The sequence below is a fragment of the Schistocerca nitens genome, chromosome 2 (assembly GCF_023898315.1).
Source record: "Schistocerca nitens isolate TAMUIC-IGC-003100 chromosome 2, iqSchNite1.1, whole genome shotgun sequence".
Classification (NCBI taxonomy): Eukaryota; Metazoa; Arthropoda; class Insecta; order Orthoptera; family Acrididae; genus Schistocerca; species Schistocerca nitens.
The window spans coordinates 891,155,572-891,169,830 of record NC_064615.1 but is presented as its reverse complement, the minus strand read 5'-3'; the positions used below and the strand labels follow the sequence as shown (position 1 = coordinate 891,169,830).

The 14,259-nt window shown below is 37.6% G+C and overlaps 1 protein-coding gene across 2 annotated transcripts in view; it reads left to right on the top strand.

Moving 5' to 3' along the window:
* Positions 1-2,159: 2,159 nt before the first annotated feature.
* Positions 2,160-14,259, top strand: part of LOC126237203 (NFX1-type zinc finger-containing protein 1-like) — a 291,063-nt gene continuing 278,963 nt past the window's right edge. The window contains exon 1 of one of the 2 annotated variants that reach the window (XM_049947084.1): positions 2,160-2,297. The gene's annotated coding sequence lies outside the window, so the exon portion shown is untranslated. The remainder of the gene's footprint in view (positions 2,298-14,259) is intronic. The other variant, XM_049947083.1, reaches the window with a different exon arrangement.

Sequence of the window (14,259 nt, the reverse complement as noted above, 5' to 3'; positions counted from 1 at the left end):
CAATGGAAGTAAGATTAAATTCATGGATGATCATAGACAAATAAAAGTCGTATGGGATCCCACCTCTAAGTTTTATTTGAGTAAAAATTGAGATGTTATGCCTGGAGCATCAAGTATTAAATAAAAAGTCTCCGCTCATATTACTGTAAAGAGTAAGATACCGTAAGTTTTGAAGTAGGATAACAGAGAAGAATACAAAAGAAATTTATGAAAAGTATGTATGAAAACTGGACAAATACCGCTATGGCGACTTAATGGGACTCCAACTGATGGCATGCTATCTGAACAAAACATATGATGAGGTATGTGTAACTCCTCAACAAATTATCAGAAATGGGAATGACGGACCTTGATGATGCAAAAAATACAAACTAGAACAGCGTAACCTCAGGTCTACAGGATTCTGGCGTCTATAAAATTCCCAAATTTGTCGAGTCCGAGAATGTTAATCTAAGAGGGTAATTCCAAAAGTAAGATCTCCTATTTTTTTTATAAGTACATAGACCTGTTTATTTATACAATGGTGTACATCAGTTTACAGCTTGAACATTTAGCTATTTTTCGACAGAATCACCATTTCTGTCGATGCATTTTCGTAGACGCTGTGGCAGTTTTTGTATGCCCATGTCATCCCAGCTCGCTGCCATGCTGTTCAGAAAGTTATAAACCTCTTCTTTCACCTCGTCGTCGGAGCTGAATCGCTGGGACCACAATTAACACTGACAGGTACTGTGAGACTCTGAAAAAACTCAACCGGTCAATTCAGAACCGGAGAAGAGGAATGTTGAGCAAGGGCGTACACATTCTCCATGACAACGCTCGCCCACACATCGCTCGGCAAACCGTTGATCTCCTGCAACAGTTTCAGTGGAACAAAATCACCCACCAACCCTATAGCCCTGACTTGGTGCCCAGTTCCCTAGCTTAATAGAACATTTGGCCGGAAAGTGATTCAGCTCCGACGACGAGGTGAAAGAAGAGTTTCATAACTTTCTGAACAGCATGGCGGTGAGCTGGTATGACATGGGCATACAAAAACTGCCACAGCGTCTACAAAAATGCGACAGAAATTGTGATTATGTCGAAAAATTGCTAAATGTTCAAGATGTAAACTGATGTAAATTAGTGTAGAAATAAACAGGTCTATGAACTTATAAAAAAATTGGAGACCTTACTTTTGGGATTACCCTCACACATACAATGTTTCATGATTTGAGATCTGTTAACAAAATTTTTATATCAAATCAAATTCAGATGCGCATACCGACTAAGAACTTACCTTGAGTATTACTCAAATTCAGGAATAATCACTGAAATGCTGTTATGAACAGCGAAATAAATAGTTCGGATTTGTATGTAAGTCGCCGAGAACTAGCTAACGAAATGTTATGCCAGACTTGTCACTGCAATTTCCCAAGCACAGACTCAAAAATCTCGCTGTGACCTGTTTCTGAAATTTGCATACAAAACGTTGTCGTCGCTTTGTATTTCTCATACCTTCGACATTCCTTACTTATAATCGCTTTTTCGACTTCTTTTCATCACAATAAACGCAGCACAAGCTCTCAGCAAAGAAGGGGATCCACAGCAGACTGCTTGTGCAATTACGCAACGTGTGGACGTCAAAACGCACATGTGTAAATGCGATGTTCACACAAACTTTTGTGGATACCCTTTTATTCCCGTGCGTCTGCAGCTGCGCACGAGGAAAGATGCATAGTGTGGGCATACCTGTAGAATAATGCAGCGAAATACTGCCAACGCAACTTCGTTTTATGTTTCTGGTCCAATGTCAACTTGTATGTCGTTCTATTAAAAACTTCCAATTTATAGTCCCTTTTATCCTAAACCGTTATCAAAATTGACGTTTTACACTATGTATGTAAATGAAAACAAGTTTTTTTACACAAATAGTCCTCTCTTGATTGACTGAAGGTAAAGTTGGTGTAGGATACTACTGTCTGTGTAGGACAAGTATTTTTTTTCTTTTACTATGAATTATTTCCTGTTTTCGAATAGTCATGATTACTTTTTTTTACAAAAAAGTTGTCTACAAAGGGAATGCTTTCTGAGCACAAATGAAGAAATAAAAACATTAATATCTGATGTAGGGGAATCCCAGACCATTTTACTAGCATATCGGGTGTTCTTCCATGAAGACACTCTGACTTTTTAGTTCCGAAGGTGATATGACGGAGGTAAGAAGTACGAAAATGAGGCTGTGAAATGCTTAGAATTCTCATAACCGTTTGGATTTCTGTGTCGGATATTTAAAGTACCAACAGGCCATTAGAAACGTGAGTACCGTGAAAATGATGTTTGTTGTTGCCAATGCACTCAGAGTATTTGTGGTATTCGTCATTACTCATTTATCTTACGTCCCAACTAAATCGCACTCACATTACGTATGGTTTATTAGTGAACACGGCTCTGTAGCGTTTTCATTTTTCTTGAATATATAACATAAAATTGTGGAGAGGTGTTTGACATCACTACTGAATGCGCACTGTGTGCTGTGCATATCATTTTTGACTGATATTTATGCGTATACCTTGGACGGGCAACAGCATCCACGGAGGTTATATGTTAAATAATTGTATACGAACTGGAATGTATCAACGTGAGGGTTTATCGTTTTGGTTTTTATTGATGTACAAATGCGAAATGTTAGTTTCTTGCGTTTTAATTTTAACATTCCAGCATGGTGCGAGTATCTTGGGAACTTGTTAGGTATCACACGGCGTATTTTCAGTTACCGGGCCCAGGATATGATTGTATTTTTATGCACGGCAATTCAACGACTTGTCAAGTGTTCATCATGTGAACCGTAATAGAAAATATCACTGTACAGGAACCTCGTAACAATTTTGTAATCTGGGATACATTAAGATGTCTAGCTATTTCTTACTATAATACGTTGCCTTTATAGTTCCCATAGTCTTGGCAAAAAGAAGAAAACACATTCACATACATAAAACACTAGTTGAATACAACACTGTGGTGATGTATCAAAGGTTTTGTGTCTTATGACATATTAGTATGAGGTTCCCTGCAGTACCTACCACACTCTGCATTAAATGTACTAATGATAATTCTTGGGAAACATTATGAAAGAACTAATGTGCTGTTAAGCTGTTCCAGTAATATTAGAAATAACATGACAGTCACAATAGTATGCAAATGTAAAAACAGTAGGTCTATATAATCATACCTGCAACTTCAAACCAGAAAGATAGGATAGTTAATTTCGTATTCTCTTACTCTTCTGTGCAGATAAACGCGTACAAGACACTTAAGGATAAAGTTGCAAAGCTCAAGAACGCCAAAAAAGAAAACGTTACTAGCAGCTCCTCAGTTTCATAATTGTTGACACTTCAAATCCACACCCTGTATGGACAGTTATGTTATTTTAATTGGATGTATTCACCATTGTGATGTCACTTTCAGTATTTGCTCAGTTATGCTGTGATTATAATTTCTTCCTTTAGTAAACAGTTGTGTCTGTCTGTTAGCTTTAACAAAATAGCTGCACATTTCTATTTTATAAAGTGGCTTAATATAATAAATATATATTTTTTTTAACTTCTTGTGACTCTGCTGATTTTTATGAATGCTGCTTGAATATGAGGTTTCCATGTGTCTGGAAACATTGTAATTCCAATTTGACAGTTCATATTATTCCATTTCGTGGTATTATGTCAAAATTTTTTCAAGCAACCAGTAGTGTGTGTAGTCCTTGTCAGTTTCAGATGTTGTCACAGTTCTCTCCCGTACAGTAATGCACAGCGAGGTGTTATATGTTGGTTAATTGGAAGTGACATGCAGGGATTGTAGCAAAATCTGTTCAGATGAGTGCAAGATGGGGAACAGATTATCAAAGAGGCTTCTTGATTATGTGTGTAAACCTGGTTTCCAAAACTTAGGCAGTGTGTTCATTTTTACGGAGCTATTAAAGGAAACTGCCAAGTGATAAGGCTTTGAGTGTTGTGTTATTGGGGAATAATATTATGTGATTGTAAGGCTTATCAAAATCAGTTTAGTGGATACAAACCAGAATAGGTACCTAAAGGATTGAATGATTTGGAGTGTATTATATTCAGCTCGAATTGCTGAAAGACTCCTTTCTGTAAGTTTATATTTGTATGGATGTTTAAATCTATCTTTATTTGACACTTCTGTACTGGCAGAAGCAACATTGGTTCAGTCCAAAGCACTAGTCTGTTTAAATACACAGCTCTTTCAGCAGCCTAGTAAACTTCATGAGTTTACACAAAGACTGTGTAAGAAATTGTTTTATTCTTTGAAATGTTTCAGTTATAGATTTCAGTCATATGTTCTGTTTTCAATGTGTCATTCCTTGCGGGTAGTGGCTTGGAGCATGTTGTTTACGTGACCGATGACAAGCCATTAAAGGGTACAGTATCTTGGATTGTGCTGTATACTAGACTTTTTTGATTTCGAATTTTATTTTTACCGATTGCAGTAAGAGACTGAACAGTAGGGTAACCCAAAAATTAGACTTGGTTTGATGTGATAGCTTTTTCGAGAGTTGATGAAGCCAACAAATGCATCACCACAAACGTTTTTTGCATTATTGTACATTAAATAGTTAGGATTACATTCCTGAATAAAACCACTATTTTGTTACTGTGTTTGGATATTTCCAAGTTTTTTATGTTTCTTATGTACACATTCCTGATCTAAAAACACCTATTTCTATGAATTTGATTTGATTTTTTATTTGGTCCTGTTGATTACAGATTATACAAAGGGTGTACTAGTAATATAGGAAATGTCAAGAGAAATAATACAAAATTATGTGAGCATTTTATATATCATACAAATACTTATTTTCTATGAACAATTTATTGTGGATAATATTACAACCTGTATTTTACTGGTGTAAGTTCAAGTGAATGCTTAAGATAGCAGAATGAATGGAAATACGCATTTTTATCCCAGTGCCACAAATAAATAATGAAATTTACATTTTGTGATTATGATTTAAGTTATAATACAAAATTCTTAAATCTTCATCGCATAAGTAGGTTTAAATGAATTCTTAATAGAGTAGAATAAATTTCAGAACACATTTTAACTTATGATATGAATAAATTTACATTTCATCACTATAATTTGTGTTAGACGTACACAATTTTGTCTTCATGATGTGAGTTAAAATTTATTTCCTCTATTTTTATTCAAAGGGATGCCTTATTACTCTCGGAATTCATTCATTTTATGATAAGTTTGTTCTCTGAAGGATGTTTTTAGTTTCCTTTTGAATACCTGCATGTTATCAATTTCCATTTTTATACTGATGGGAAGCTTGCTATATACTTTTATCCCTGACTCAGTTACTCCACTATGGACTTTTGTCAAAGTTACAGAGCCTTGGTGGAAATTTTTCCCCTGTCTTGTGTTGTGCTTGTGGATGAAACAGTTTTTCTGAAATAATTTCTTGTTACCGGTTACAAACATCAGTCAGTGTATATATTGATTTGCAACAGTAAATATCATGAGAGTCTTAAAGAGACCTCTGCAGGATGTTAAAGAGACCCAACATATGCACCTCACTGCTTGTTTTTGTAGTTAGAAGGCTGTTTTGAACTCCTGTAGTATTTCCCCATAAAATAATACCACAGAAGAGCACAGAATTGCAAATATGCAAAATATTACAAAAGCAATATTTCTCTGTTAGCAAGTTGAGAAATAGTTCTCAGGGCAAAACACGCTGTGCTAAGTTTTTGACCAGCTGATGCTGTGTCCATCATAACTGCTTGTTCTTCTGGACACCTAGGAATTTTTTATTTACTGTGTGAAATTGTATAATGTTTACTTAGTTAGTGACTGTGGGGCAATATCCTGCAATGTGGAGTTGGAACCCTTGATCAGAATACTTTTATAATCTGCAAACATTACTATTTTTGCTCTGTCATTAATTGTAACTGATAGATCAGTAATGCAGATCAGGAAAATCAGTGGCCCAAGGATCAAGCCCTGGGGGACTCTGCATTTTACATTTCCCCTGTCTGAGTTTTGCCTCCATTAAGATAACTTTTTTTTCCTGTTATGTAGATAAGATTATGGGAACATCAAAGATTTGTCTTTGATAAACATAGTGTGGAACCTTTTTTAGCAGTGTGTTATGATCGGCACAGTTGAAAGCGTTAGCAAGGTCACAATAGATCCGCATTGAACAACTTCTGACATTTGATTCTCCTAGAGTTTCGTCTGTTAGGCTAAATATAGCCTTCTCTGTGGAGAATTCCATACGAAAGCCAAACTGTGTAGATGTCAGTTAGCCTTTTGTGTCATATGGCCGTAAATCCTATCATAAACTACTCTCTCAAACACCTTTGAGACACACACTGGCAGCAAGGAGATGGGCCAATAATTGGATGTACATTCCTTGCCCCACTTTTGTAGAAAGGCATCACTGTTGTATGTTTCAGTCTGTCTGGAAATGCACCAGTTTTCATTGACTGGTTACATAAACAGCATAACTTGTGACTGATTAAGTCTGCATATGATTTTAAAATCTTAGTTGACATTCCATCATATCCAGAACTTTTAAATAATTTTATGATTTGTTTCAATATCTTTAGGAATTGTGCTTTTGAAAAGAAGTGCTGCATTTGTTGTGGTTTGCATGTGATTTAGTACGTCTTCTGTGGGAGACTGTTTGTTATGATTTCCTGGTCTTTCAGGTACAGGGGAAAAAGTTGTTAAAAACTGGAAGCTGCAACTTTTTGATTATTCTTGTCTAAACCATTACAAGAGGACTGTGGAGTCCCTGCTTGTTCAGATTTTATGTTCCTATTTGTCACACTTTTTATAATGTTCCATATGGTTTTTACTTCTATTTTTTCTGCATAATGGGTTTGTTTGGAGATCGTATTAGTTTGTAGGATTTTGCTAATGTTTTCATGTTGGTGACATCAACTGTCTCCAGTAATTGGTCTATATAGCATGACATTGTATTGTTAGCTGATAGTGAAGTAAACACAAATGAACTTGAGCACTAATGTCCAAGGTAATGGGAAAGTAGTTTAGGGTTATAATCCTCATTATTTGTAATAGACATAATCATTTTATTGCCATAGAATGCTAATTTTATATCTGCTACTCCGTTTTTTCATTACAACTGCTGTAATTGTAGTCACTTAACCTCATAGTTTTTCCCATAGAGATAACACATTAAATAAAGCTGGCTGGATTAGTATTTTTTCATGGCTTTTCTATTTACTGCCGGTTGCTATTAACTTGTTTCTTATTAAAACTGCAGCTGTAATGCTGGGAACAGAGTTGAACCCCTGCAGGTGGGGGGGGGGGGGGGACTATAAATATCATTTAAAGGCATCTATTGTGTAAATTTTCACAGGAATCATAGCTGTGTACATACTTGCTAAAGTTTGTGATCACTTTGCTGAGGATAAAATGTTCTGTACCTTTCACCAAAGTTTGTAGCAAAGTTGGTTCATTGTGGATACTTCATTAAGCAGTGCAAATAAAGTTCAATTTCTTATTGCGATATGCTTTTTTCTAGTTATGCGAAATCAGTGACTCCAAATTTTAAATTAAGTAACTTCAAGTAACACTAAGTAACCAATTCTTTGGATTTATACAGTTGAAGTTACAGTCACTAATGTTATTGTGGAAATTGGCTGTTTTCCAAGATCTTGCAATTAATCTATGTAATTGATGTTTGAAGATAGTAGGTGGCCTGTCTTAAACAAGTATCCTGAAAGACTGTTAAATGTATATGTTTCCTGATACAAGTATGCTTATGAAGGATTGAAATACCCTTATGACATCCATGTGTGGTAAAGTTTATACACCTCAGTATCACATTTCATGCCACTTCAGCTCTCTGTTGCATCAGAACACTGATACTTCAGCTCAGACAGTTACTCAGCAAAGTGTTAAGAAGAGCAATATATTGGGGAAAGATGTGAGCTTTAGGCAGTGGAGAGCTTCAGATACAGGTCAGAAACTCACCACGACTTTATTTCTTAGATCCTAATGGATATTGCGTATGATGCCATCCTCAGACCTTTATTGAATTTTTGGGTGTGTGTCTGTATCACTTTGATGAGTGTGATTAATGCAATAGTGTTGCATTTTTGGGGTGAGCCGAAAATTGCAATTCCACCCATGTGGTTTGGCCTGTGACATAACAGTGTTTGATTTGTGACGTCATGGTTGCATGTTGGTGTCATGGAAGCTTCCAATTCCACCTGTCTGCTTTGACCCATGACATAAGTGTTTTGTGGTTTGTGACCTCATTACGGCATGGAGTTTGAGTTGGTTGTGTTTGTATATGTCGTCTTGTTGTGTTTTATGGTGCCCTCTGGTGGTGGTGGTGGTGGTGGTGTGTGTGTGTTTTGTGGGGTGGAGTCAACCTAGATTTATGTGATTGTGACATTGATTAATAAGTATGTTTTTTTAATTATTTGTCTGTTTTTTATTGTAGTATGTGTGTTTATAGCTGTTTGTGTACATTGAAATTGGTGATGATGCATTGAAATTGGTGATGATCATGAATTTCATGGTTTTTCTTGTATGGTAATTTTGCGAGATGGCGATTGGGTAAATCAATATCACAGATTTACCATTGTTTGTTAGGTTTTGTTATTTGGCATTAGTTACGTGAGTGATTTTTGGTTTGTTGTACTGTGGACTTTGTTTTAGATAGATAGGGTAAAAAAGGGTTTGGATAACAGATCTGACAATTTCATTTTTGTTTTAGCTGCTATATGGGTCAACCAAAATTTGCATTGTCAGGTTTAGGTATCGAGGGCTCCCTTTGAACTATATAAACCAAGTACAAAGTCACCCTGCATGAACCATGGACTCTGCCATTGGTGGGGAGGCTTACGTGCTCAGCAATACAGGTAGCCACACCGTAGGTGCAACCACAATGGATGGGTAACTGTTCAGGAGCCAGAAAAACGCAAACATGTGGTTCCTGAGGAGAGGCAGCAGCCTTTTCAGTAGTTGCAGGGGCAACAGGCTCGATGATTGATGATCTGGCTTTGTGACATCGACCAAAATGGTCTTGCTGTGCTGGTACTGTGAATGGCTGAAAGCAACGGGAAACTACAGCCACAAGGGCATGGCATGCAGCTCTACTGTATGGTTAAATGACGATAGCCTCTTTTTGGATAAAATATTCCAGGAGTTCAGATCTCCAGATGGGGACTACTCAGGAGGACATCATTATCAGGAGAAACATAACTGACATTCTACAAATCAGAACATGGAATGTCAGCTCCCTTAATCGGACGGGTATGTTAGAAAATTTAAAAGGGAAATGAATAGGTTAGTGGGAATTAGTGAAACTCTGTGGCAGGAGGAATAGGACTTCTGGTCAGGTGAATACAGTGTTATAAATCGAAATCAAATGTAGGAAATTCAGGCGTAGGTTTAATAGTGTGTGTGTGTGTGTGTGTGTGTGTGTGTGTGTGTGTGTGTGTGTGTCCAAGCTACTATGAAGAGCACAGTGAACACATTATTGTAGCCAAGACAGACATGAAGCCCACACCCACTACACTAGTAAAAGTCAATATGCCAACTAGCACTGTAGATGAGGAGGAAATTGAGGAAGTATATGATGAGATAAAAGAAATTATTCAGATAGTTAAGGGAGCCAAAAATTTAATTGGTTATGGGGACTGGAGTTCGATAGTAGGAAAAGGAAGGAAAAGTAGTGGGTGAATATGGACTCGGAGAAAGGAATGAAAGAGGAAGACACCTGGTAGAATTTTGCAGAAATTTAATCGTAGCTAACATTTGGTTTAAGAATCATGAGAGACGGTTGTGATATTAAATTTAATTGATGAAAAGAGAAAATATAAAAATGTAATAAATGAAGCGGGCGAAAGGGAATACAAGCATGTAAGAAATGAGATCGACAGGAAGTGCAAAACGGCTAAACGGGAATGTCTAGAGGACAAATGTAAGGATGTAGAAGCATGTATCATTAGAGATAAGATAGATGCAGCCTACAGGAAAATTAGAGAGACCTTTGGAGTAAAGAGTACTACCTGTATGAACACCAAGAGCTCAGATGGAAAACCAGTCCAAAGCAAAGAAGGGAAAGAAGAAAGGTGGAAGGAGTATTTAGAGGGTCTATACAAGGAAGAAGTGCTTGAGGGAACTTTTATGGAAATGGAAGAGGACACAAGAGGAAGATGAGATGGGAGCTATAATACTGCATGAAAAATTTGACAAAGCACTGAAAGACTTTAAGTCGAAACCAGGTCTCGGGTGTAGACAACATTCCATTAGAGCTACTCATAGCTGTGGGAGAGCCAGCCATGACAAAACTCTTGCATCTTGGTGAGCAAGATGTACGAGATGGGCGAAATAACCCCAGACTTCAAGAAGAATATAATAATCCCAATTCCAAATAATGCAGGTGCTGACAGGTGTGAAAATTAGCAAACTATGAGTTTAATAAGTCACAGCTGCAAAATACTAAACTAATCCTTTTCAACAGAATGGAAAAACTGGTAGAAGCTAACCTCAGGGAAGATCTGTTTGGATTCAAGAGGAATATAGGAACATGTGAGGCAATACTGACCCTAAGACTTGTCATAGAAGATAGGTTAAGGAAAGACAAACCTACATTTATAGCAATTGTAGACTTAGAGAGAAATCTTTTGACAGTGTTGAGTGGAATACTGAATTCTGAAGGTGGCAGGGCCAAAATACAGGGAGCGAAAGGCTGTTTACAATTTGTACTGAAACCAGACGGCAGTTATGAGAGTCGAGGGGCACAGAAGGGAAGCAGTGGTTAAAAGGTAATGATACAGGGGGTTGTAGCCTATCTTCAGTGTTATTCAATCTGTATGTTGAACAAGCAGTAAAGGAAACAAAAGGAAAATTTGAAGTAGGAATTAAAAGTCCAGGGAGAAGAAATAAAAACTTTGAGGTTCGCTGATGACATTGTAATTCTGTCAGAGACAGCAGTCGACTTGGAAGAGCAGTTGAATGGAGTGGACGGTATCTTGAAAGGAGGATATAAGACGAACATCAGCAAAAGCAAAATGAGGATAATGAAATGTTGTCTAATTAAATCGGGTGATACTAAGGGAATTAGATTAGGGAATAAGACATTTATAGTAGTAAATTAATTTTGCTATTTGGGAAGCAAAATAACTGATAATGGTTGAAGAAGGGAAGGGGGGATATAAAATGTAGACTGGCAATGGCAAGAAAAGCATTTCTGAAGAAGAGAAATTTGTTAACATCAAGTATTGATTTAAGTGTCCGAAAGTCCATTCTGAAATTATGTGTATGGAGTGTAGCCATGTATGGAAGTAAAACATGGACGATAAACAGTTTAGACAAGAAGAAAATAGGAGCTTTTGAAATGTGGTGCTACAGAAGAATGCTGAACATTAGATGGGTAAATCACGTAACTAATGACCAGGTGCTGAATAGAATTTGGGAGAACAGAAATTTGTGGTACAACCTGACTAAATGAAGGGATTGGTTGGTAGGACACATTTTGAGACATCAAGGGGTCATCAGTTTAGTACTGGAGACTAGAGAGTGTGTGTGTGTGGGGGGGGGGGGGTGGAATTGCAGGAGGAGACCAAAGCAGATTCAGAGGGATGTAGGTTGCAGTAGTTACTCGGAGATGAAGGGCCTGGCACAGGATAGAGTAGCATGGAGAGCTGCATCAAACCAGTCTTTGGACTGAAGACCACAACAACAAGGAAAGTAAACTTTGCAATGCCAACAGGTTTAATTTTTGCATTTTTTTCATTGTCTTGAATGTGCTTGATTTTTGGGTTAATATTTGTTTTGGAATGGTGCTATATATTTTGTTTGCTCCTGCCCAAAGACCCCTATTTGCAGCAGTTGTCCAGATGGTTTCATTTTATTGCTGAAGTTAAATATTTTGTCCAATCTGTATGTTTGATAGTGGATGTAATGAGTAGTGTCATGGTTACCATATTGTATGTGCTTGAAATTGAGGTGTCGATCATCTTGGTGGTGTCACAGAACAAAGCAAATGGGTGGATTCACAACTTTCAGTAGTCCCAATTTTTGTTGTGCATAACATGTGTTGTAGGAATGACAATTGGAAAACCTTATGCTGATAGTACACAATACCTCTCAAGTAGCAGCAAGGGAGCTGCTGAGCAACTTGTCTGCATTTGATGGGTGGAACAATCATCATCAAGTGTTGCATGCCTTCACATCATGAGGTGCTTTGAGGGGGTGTGTACCATGGAGATTGGTGCGTAGTCTCACGATCAGTAATAGTATGTTCTCATATCTCCTCCCTTGTCACTCAGCAGTATGATAAGGATCTGCAGCTTTTGCAGTGTTTCTTTGCTGATACTACTAGAAATTAGGTATTGTGCATTAGGTATAAACCAAATGAGGTAGTGGATTAGTTAACCCATTTACTTAATAATATTTTTTTCCCTTAGTCAACTCTACATTTCCCATTTAAATTTACGAAAATGGTTCAAATGGCTCTGAGCACTGTGGGACTTAACATCTGAGGTCATCAGTCCCCTAGAAATCAGAACTACTTAAACCTAACTAACCTAAGGACATCGCACACATCCATACCCGAGGCAGGATTCGAACCTGCGACCATAGCGGTCGCTCAGTTCCAGACTGAAGCACCTAGAACAGCTCGGCCACACCGGCCGGCAAATTTACGAAACTCAGCGTATTGTGTCTTATACAGTTTTCCCAAAATTATATAATTTTTGATAGGAATTCCTTAAAAATCTTAACTTACTATTTATTAAAGTGATGAGGAGTGAAAGTAGTACTGTTTCAGAAATATTTGTTGGTGTGTTATCCCCGAAAACAATCAGTTGTGTGCAATGCCACTAGACATTTCTCACACTCGTACTGTTGTCACTTTTACTTCTTCCTTGCTGCGCATGCTACACAATTTTTGGAGGATGTTTTCTTGATGAGATTTGGGAGTTAGTTGGGGGGGGGGGGGGGGGATGAACCTAACAAAATGTGTCTAATTTGCTGCTTGCATTCTAATGGGAAATTCTAGATTGGGACCATCCATGACTAAGGTAGTCTGGTAGAGTGACCTGCTCTATTATGTCCTCACCATGGGAATTCTAAACTGATTGAAACAAGACTTTTCCCTGTCACTTTGTTTAGTAGGATATATGAATTGAAAATCCCAATGTCTGTAAAGTAAAAGAAAATTTTCATATATCCTTTGGCGTATCATATCCTGAGAAGGGAAGATGCCATATGCTGGTCCTGTCTGTCAACTTTATTCATTGAATTGTGTAATTGCTTGGGGCTTCTGGACTGGGGTTTTATTTTTCCTATCAGTTTTCCTGTTGCAGTCACGTTGACATCTGTGTGGATAGTGGCTAGAATATTTACTTCTTTTTTTATCCATCCACTTCAGAGCCATGAGCTTGTGTGAAGATAACACAAGAGTCTCTCCTTCTCTTAGTTTAGATTTTTGAAACTCATCAGACATATTTTGCCTTGTGGATCTAACTGTCCCTACAGCATTTGTGCACCTTTCAGCGAGCCTGTCCTACCCTTAAACATGCCTTTATATTTTTATTTGTCTGTATTACTCTAGTGCACTATATCTTTTCATCATCTGGTGTTAAGGTGTGTACAACCAAATCCAGTTGGATATGTGGGATTTTTATTTCTCTCAGAGAAATTTGTGTTATTTTACAGTAGGGAAATCGAGTGTTTGTTTATAGCAAAGTTCTTTGAAAGTAGTCACTTTTGTGTCTTTACTGTCACGTTATTCAACCTGTATTGTTACTGGCCTGTTTTGATTTGGACATTATTGTGAAGCAGGAATTCTTTAGTATTAGACCAGTTTTACTTTATTTATCGAAACTATGGATCCGTGCCGCAAGAATATTAATTGCTTACTTCAGTGTGATGTGGCATATGTGCCATCACTTTTAGCATGCTATGTTTGGAAGAAAGACACCTGATGTGTGACATCCAAGAACAACATTTTTGGTCCTATTAATTATTTGGACTTGCTGCTCTTGCATTGGCTGTGTTTTGCAAGAGTTTGGTCAGTTTGTGTGTTACTAATGATGATGAGGAGGTCCCCTACTCCAAGGAGCGTAGGGGACGATGCGGGAGACCCGCACCGCTGTACTAGGCAAGATTCTAGTGGAGGTGGTTTGCCAGTGCCTCCCTCCAACCGTAATGGGCATGAATGATGATGATGAAGACAACACAACACCCAGTCATCTTGAGGCAGGAAAAATC